Genomic DNA, 8043 nt, shown 5'->3' with positions numbered 1-8043 from the left:
AAGAACACAGGTACTATTGATGAGGCTGGTTCTAGCAATATCCTACACATATATGTATGTATATATATACACAGACAGACAGACAGACAGACAGACATATATAGTTTATCCTATAAAGGCAATGTGATAGATGAATATTCCTTTCTTTAAAGGCTTGTCTTGATTATGAAATAAGAATTGGAAGATACACACAAATGGATGTTTCAGTTGTTGCACTGGCATTTCCTTCATAAAGATTAGACTTCTGAGTTTTAGGAATTGATATAAGAAGAGTTTTCAGAGACATTGGCTGTCACAAGTGAAACCTACCTTAAAATGGCTCATAAAGATAATGAAGAAGAGTCCCTAAAGTAAATTGAAAAAATACTCAAGTCTTCTGGTTAAGGACTTACAAGTTGTCAATGACTGTCTTTAAACCAAGGACAGATAAAAAGAAAGGGTTGAAAAACACAACTGGAAAACCTTTGAGAAAGGGCTATTTTCAGATGACCTGACAGCAAGGGAATCAAATTCATAAATAAGAATTTTTTTACTTAATACAATAAATAATTTTATACATTAAAAAAAACCTCTGTGCTTATTTATTTACGTCTATTTATTTGCATGGTGCTAGGGACCCAACCCAGTGCTTTGTGAATATAGAACAAATACTCTACCAACTGAGTTATATTCCAAACCCTTTTTTTTAAAATTGGGTTATTTATCTTTTGTTATTAAATTATTACACAATTTTTACACAGGCTAGCTGATATTACACTATTATTAGACATAAAAAAAAAAATAGGGACTGATGAGAAGGATCAGTTAAAGGTTTCTTCCACCAAGCCTGAAGACCTGAGTTTGATCTCCAGGACCAACAACTAACTCCTGAAAGCTGTCCTCTGACCTCTGCACATGCTTAGTGGTACATGTATATTACACACACACACACACACACACACACACACACACTAAATAAACACAAACTTTTAAAGGTATTATAAAAACTTGCTGGGCAGTGGTGGTGCACACCTTTAATCCCAGCACTTGGGAGACAGAGGCAGGCGGATTTCTGAGTTTGAGTCCAGCCTGGGCTACAGAGTGAGTTCCAGGACAGCCAGGACTACACAGAGAAACCCTATCTCGAAAAACCAAAATAAATAAATAAATAATATTTTCTCCATTCTGTAGATTGGAGAAATTTCACATTTTTGACACAAGGCCTCAATATGTAGCTCAAGCTGGCCTTACAATTCGTGATCCTCCTGCATCTGCTTCCTGAGTGTAGCATACACCAACATGCACCACATGGTTTACATTCTTTAAAACATAATATGCCATAAAGAACATCATAGTAGTTATAAAACCTGTTTGTTCACCTGTGTTGTTGTGTTATGATCTTGGTGTCAAGTTAAACAAACACTCCATCGCCACATGTGTGGTCATGAAGATTTAGTCTATTTCATCAAAGAGCTTTAGTTTTTCTTTTTTTTTAATTTATTTATTTTATTTATATGAGTACATTGTAGCTGTCTTCAGGCACACCAGAAGATGACATCGGATCCCATTATACATGGTTGAGAATCACCATGTGGTTGCTGGGAATTGAACTCAGGCCCTCTGGAAGAATAGTCAGTGCTCTTAACTGCTGAGCCATCTCTCCAGCCCCGAGCTTTAGTTTTTCATTCCATTCTGACCCTCCACAAGCTCACAACACAAAGATCATGAAGTAACCTAACTGCCAGGAAGACCTTCAGGGTCTTACTTTTTTTTAAAAAAGTATCGGTGACCATAGAAACGACTCAAATAACCAGATGAATGAATCAAGGAAACAATTCAGGACCTAGACGAGAAACTTCCCAAGTGCATAAAATGGTCAGTAACTCAGCGTAGAAACTTAAACTTGTGGAGTGAATTCATCAAGAAAGTTAAGGCTCAGAAGGATGAATTTCAGAGATGGCAGACAAGACTGAAACAACAATATATTAGACATATATAAAGAAAAAATTAGTCAGACGTGGTGTTGCACACCTTTGAGCCCAGCACTCCGGAAGCAGAGACAGGTGGATCTCTGTGAGCTCAAGGCCAACCTAAAGCAAGTCCAGGACAGCCAGGGCTGAAAAAGGCAAAAAGGCAAAAAGGAAAAAAGGCAAAAAGTCAAAAAGTCAAAACGCAAAAAAAAAAAAAAAAAAAAAAAAAACATGACTCAGACTTTCAAGAACTCTAGGCTATGTCCAAGAGATCAAACCTAAGAATCCATAGTCTAAAGATAGGAGCAGAAATAAAACCTAAAGGCATAGACTATCTATTCCATTAAATTATAGCAGAAAAATTTCCAAACCCAGAAAATAAATGGACATGCGAACACAAGGGGCATATAGAACCCCAAGTAGATATGTCCAGAGAAGAAACTGTTTGTGAAATATCATAGTCAAGAAATCAAGATTACAAAACCATTAAACAACACTAAAAGCTGTTAATCAGAAAATGTCAGTTCACATACAAAGGCAGAAGCTATTCGTCAAGAAGTTACAATAATTACAAATATTTATGTGCCATATCCTGGGCTCCTGATTTCCTCAAGCAAATTATAAAAGGCATGAGCAAGGAGACTCCACACCCCAGTGTCACCTTCAGATGGGCCGTCTAAGCTAAATACCAACAAAGAAATCCAGGCTTTAATTATATCACATTTCAAATGGATTTAGCAGGTAGCTATAGACTATTCTGTCAGACAGAGAACACACACTCACTCTTTTCAGTGGTTCATAGAACCTTTTCTAAAGTCACACATCTTATACGCCACAAAGAAACCCTTAACAAAAGGAAGGAAGGAAGGAGGGAGAGAGAGAAGGAGGGATATATATATATATATATATATATATATATAGAGAGAGAGAGAGAGAGAGAGAGAGAGAGAGAGAGAGAGAGACCCCTGTATCTTATTAACCCACAGTGAAATAGAACTGGAAATCCTCTGCAAGAGAAACTACACCAACTCCTGAAGACTGAACAGATACTTTTGAATAAACACTGAATCACTGAAGAAGTCAGGAAGGAAATTAAAATACTCCCAGGACGATTTAAAATGATGGCACAAACTACCAGATCCTCTGGGGTACAGCTAAGGTCAGTCTTAGAGGGAAAATGTATAGTTGCCAATGTCCAAAAGAAGAAACACAAATAGCCAATGCTATTTTAAGTGTTCAACATACTTAGCCATTAGAGAAATTCGCATGATATCTACTGAGACTTGATCTCACCCCAGTCAGAATGGCTAATGCCAAGAAATCAAATTACTAGCAAGCCAGCTGTGGCGCATGCCTTAAGCATCCGCCTGCCAGCAAGCCTCCATGCCCTCCTTTGTGAGTTTGAATCCCGCTGTCTCTATCTCCCGTGTGATTCTCTTGCTGGGTCTCATGGGAAAAAAGAAAAAGAAAGTTTTAGCCGGGCAGTGATGGCGCACAACACCTTTAATCCCAGCACTTGGGAGGCAGAGGCAGGCGGATTTCTGAGTTCGAGGCCAGCCTGGTCTACAGAGTGAGTTCCAGGACAGCCAGGGATACACAGAGAAACCCTGTCTCGAAAAAAAAAGAAAAAAGAAAAAAGAAAAAAAAAAAAGAAAGAAAAAGAAAGAAATCAAATTACCAGAACTGTTGAGGAGAATACAGAAATGTGAAAGAGGGGCCTCTTATTTTTGTCGATGTGTGTAGTCAGTGCCATTTGGAACCTCAAGTTTTTCTACCCAGCCACTTTGTTCCCAGAAATAAGGACTCCGAGACTTCTTATATGTGAGTAGATGTCTAGGCTAATAGCTTTGACTTGTCCCCAGCTCCTAACTCAGTTGCCCATTTATTCTATTCTAAGCCATGCCACATGGCTGGTTACCTGGTCCTCAGTTTCATGAATCTGTCTCCATTAGGGTTCCCCAGTGAACCTTCATGCCTGACTCTTTCCCAGAATCCTGTTCTCTCATTTCTGCCAGATGTCCCACCTTCTAATCCTCCCTCAGCTCATTGGCTTTTTTATTGACAGGTGAATGCTTCCACACATTGGCACAAGAGATTCCCTCTGCCATACACTGGTGCAACCACTAAAGAAATCAATGTGACTTAAAAAAAAAATCAACAAATTACCATATGCACTAGTAAAACACCTCCAATGTATATTCACAAAAGACTCTAAGTCCCAGCACAGAGATGTCTTCATATCTGTGTTTATTGCTGTGCTGTTCATTATAGTTAGGAAGTGGAACCAACTCAAATGCCCATCAACAGATGAATGAATAAAGAGAACGTGGGGGTTGGAGAGATAGCTCAGTGGTGGCACAATCCAGCAGAAACAGCCAGGCCTCTGCTAAATCAGCACAAGCCAGTGGGAATGAACAGATCTGGCCAGGATGGCTAGGAGAAGTTCTCTGCCATGCCTTTCTCAAAGAAATGAAGATCAGTGAAGTTGAGAGACCAATGAAGCTGTTGCCAGGACTGCTATGCTATGCATGCTCCCCATCACTGTCCACTATTTATACTCTCTCCAAACATCACGTGTCCTCCCACTGGACTTGCCTCAGCAAAACATTACATGAGTCTGCATCACATGACTCAACCAGAAACTTCCACTTCACTTACTGCTCTTGCAGAAGCTCCAGGTTCCCCAGCACCCACATGGCAGCCCACAACCATTCATAACTTCAGTTCCAGAGGAGCCAATGCCCGCCGCTGACCGTCATTTAAAAAAAAAAAAAAAAAAAAAAAAAGAATTAAGAAAGGGGTGAAAGGATCTTCACAGTGTTCTTTTCTCTGTTTTTTACTCCCCAGCCCCAAGACAGATGCAGGCAAGGGAAATTTATGAGAGCACAGAGAAGCTAAAAGTTCCATTTTATAATCAGAGTACACGGAAATGAGGCACCTACATACCAGACTGTGTAGAGAAAAATCACTGCAGAAGCAGGTGGGGAATGGATCCTGAAACACGTGCATGGGGAGAACTTGAAGCAATCTAGCAAAAGCTCTGGGAACCGAGGCACGGCATAAACCGCCAACAGCCAGGTCCTGGACTGGCACAGAGGTGCTCCACACCTGGGGCAGATCCAAATGTCACTGCAAAGCCTTTGAAAAGGAATCAGGTGGTGGTGTCGTATCTCACACAAGGCTGGTGAGAAAGGATGACTCAAGCAAACAAACAAAATTGGCATTCTCCAGAATGCTGACAAGATTCACTACAATATCTCTAGGACACAAACGCACAAAAGTATTTAACGCACACATGAAAATGGAAAATCCTCAACAACTTGCAAGAGAAAAGACGTCCAATAAACACCCGTCCTGAGGAAATGTTAAGGTCACTGATGTAGAGGGCACTTACTACCATGACTCCCAGCAGTTTGCTGAAACTTCAGATGCATGGTCTCCTGGAGCGTTCGTTGTAGCCCAGGTAAGATGCAGGACCTGGACAGGGACAGCCCTCTGCTGTCATAACCTCTGTGTGGCCAGCTCTCACACACACACCTCAGGTGACAAGAGAAAAAGTGAGGGGAGAGGATTTCTCACTTGCCAATGCCACCACACAACAGGCATGAGACAGGGCTAGCAGTCCTACTCTCATGCACTTGAGGCTGGCTTACCTGCAACTCCCACATCCAGGGCCAACTCTAATATGCTGCCCAGGCAAGGCACAGGGTCTGCTTTCCCAAATACTTCAGTAGTTGAGGGGCAGGGCCAGCTCTCCTGTTTGCTGTAGGTGGCAAATAGCAAGAAAGGGCATATCCCCCACACCCATATCACCACACAGTAGACAAATGGCAAGGCCAGCTCTCCCACAAGCCCTTGGGGTTGGTATGCCTGAGCCCCCACAACCAGGGTTAGCTCTACTGTAATGTCTAAGTGAGGTGCAGGGCCCACTTTACTGAGTGTTGCAGCTAGTGAGGGGCAGGGCCAGCTCTCCTGCTCTCATGACCCCAGTGCCAGGCCTCCTGCCTGCCATCGGTGGTGAAGGGTGAAGGGTGAAGGGGGAGGAGAGTATCTCTTTCTTGCCCATGCCACTGCATGGGAGATGAGTAACTGGGCCATCTCTCCCACGCTCATATCCTTGGGGCCAGCTCACCTACAACTCCCACAACCAGAGCCAGCTCTATTGTGCTTCCTGGACGATATATGGGGCCCACTCTCCTGAGAATTAAAGCTTGCTAGTCACAAGGTCAGTTCTTCTGCTCTCATGTCCCCTGGACCAGCTCTTCCATAATGCCCAGGTGAGGGGTGGGGCCAGTTCTGCACAGCCCTTAGACATCAACATATCCTGGTGACAGCCTAGACCAGGGTCATCTGCCTGGGCTTTAGTGGTAACATTACGACTTCTGGTACTACAGGGTCATGGACCCAGATGTGGCCCACTGTGACAGCACAGGTCAGGACCCCACCATTGTCTTAGGTGACATCACTGGCTACTCATATCAGGTGGTTCTTTACTACCCCCAAGTCTCCAGTTCTGCCTCTCTTCACTGAGACTAAATCCTTCTGTTCCTCTCTATCTTCCATTTCCCCACCACTTACTTGCTCCTCTTAGTGGCACCTGGGGTCTCCAAGTGTCTGGGGTCATCTCAGGAGTGGTCTTAGGAGTGCTGTGCCCCACTCCTGCATTGTAGCTTTGGGTAGGGTTATCTCAAATATGACCTGCCACTACCACTATCAAGTCTGCAAAGTACTGGACTGGTAGTCATCTCAGGTTAGCTCCCTGTCCGGGTCCCATGGTACCAGGCTGGTGGTTAGTCAGCTTAGGCTCACTCCTCAACCAGAACCATGTGCATGGCTCCATGTGGGGGTCATTTCATCTCTGGCTCACTCTCCACCCTGGGAGCCCATCCAAGCCTGCACAGCACTGGACTGGTGGTCGTCTCAGGCTCACTTTTTTCAGGGAATGTTAGACTGGCTAGTAATCATTCAGATGGTCACAGGTCATAACACTGAAAGTAGATATAGCCTCTCTGCCATCTACAGATGCTCATGTGACACACCAACCACTCCTGCAATGCCCCTAGGAGTAGGTACCCAAGATTTTCTATCCAAACAGTGGTGGGGAAAAAAGAGAAATTACTGTATCCACACATTCTAGTGCAGTGGTTCTCAATCTACCTAATGCTATGCCCCTTTAATAGAGTTCTCCATGTTGTGGTGACCCCCGATCATAAAAGTATCCTCATTGCTGCTTCATAACCATAAGTTTGCTACTGTTATGAATCATACTGTAAATATCTGATATGCAGGAGGTCTTATGTGTGACCTGTGGGGAGCCTGGGGAGCCGACAAAAGGCAGCTATCATCCTTGCAGCCATCTTGAGCCATATACCCTGACAAGAGATTTGATTACATTAGCCTACAACAGCTGAGCACACTCTGATAACATCTTGCTTTGGAGACCCAGGATTTTCCCTTGGGTGTGTGAGACTTAAAGGTGTGTGACTTAAGGGTGTGACTTAGAGATCAGATTTAGAGACAAGACCTAAGGGCATGATTAAAGGCGTGACTTAGAGGCGTGGCTTAGAAGTGAGACATATAAAAGGCGAGAGGCAGACAGGAGAGTTCAGAACAATTTGAAGTAAGAGAGAATCAGACACTTCAGAGAGTACAACTTGGAGTAGGAATTAGGCACTTGAGTCTTGGCACTTGGAGGAAGAACTTGGAATTAGACATTAGGCACTTAGCACTTGGAAGAAGTAACTTGGAACTTGGAGGCACTAGGGACTAGGAAATAGGGACTAGGAACTCAAGACTTGGGACTTGGACTAGGAAGAGAGACTGAAGAATAAACAAGATTGAATCACACTCTGTCTGGTCTCCATTCTTCCAGTCCGTCCTCACTCTCTCTCTTGCTGAACCCTGACCCGAGGACCAGAGCAGCTTGGGGCAGTGCGGGCTCTAACAGTTTAGCCCCCAAGGCTTTTGGCAGTGCCGGGGGTCAAACACTGACAGAACGGTCTGAGACATTTTGGCCCCCAAACGTGGGGTAGTGAAGTTCTCAACAGTGACCCCCGGGGAAGGATCATTCTAACCTCAAATGAGTGGTGGCCCA

General features: G+C 43.6%; 1 pseudogene; it reads right to left on the bottom strand.

The window, feature by feature from the left end:
* Positions 1 to 6898: 6898 nt before the first annotated feature.
* Positions 6899 to 7019, bottom strand: LOC117712204 (small nucleolar RNA SNORA17; annotated as a pseudogene).
* Between the last annotated feature and the right edge of the window lie 1024 nt (positions 7020 to 8043).

Source organism: Arvicanthis niloticus, chromosome 6 (assembly GCF_011762505.2).
Source record: "Arvicanthis niloticus isolate mArvNil1 chromosome 6, mArvNil1.pat.X, whole genome shotgun sequence".
Classification (NCBI taxonomy): domain Eukaryota; kingdom Metazoa; phylum Chordata; class Mammalia; order Rodentia; family Muridae; genus Arvicanthis; species Arvicanthis niloticus.
This window is presented reverse-complemented; position numbering and strand designations above follow the sequence as displayed.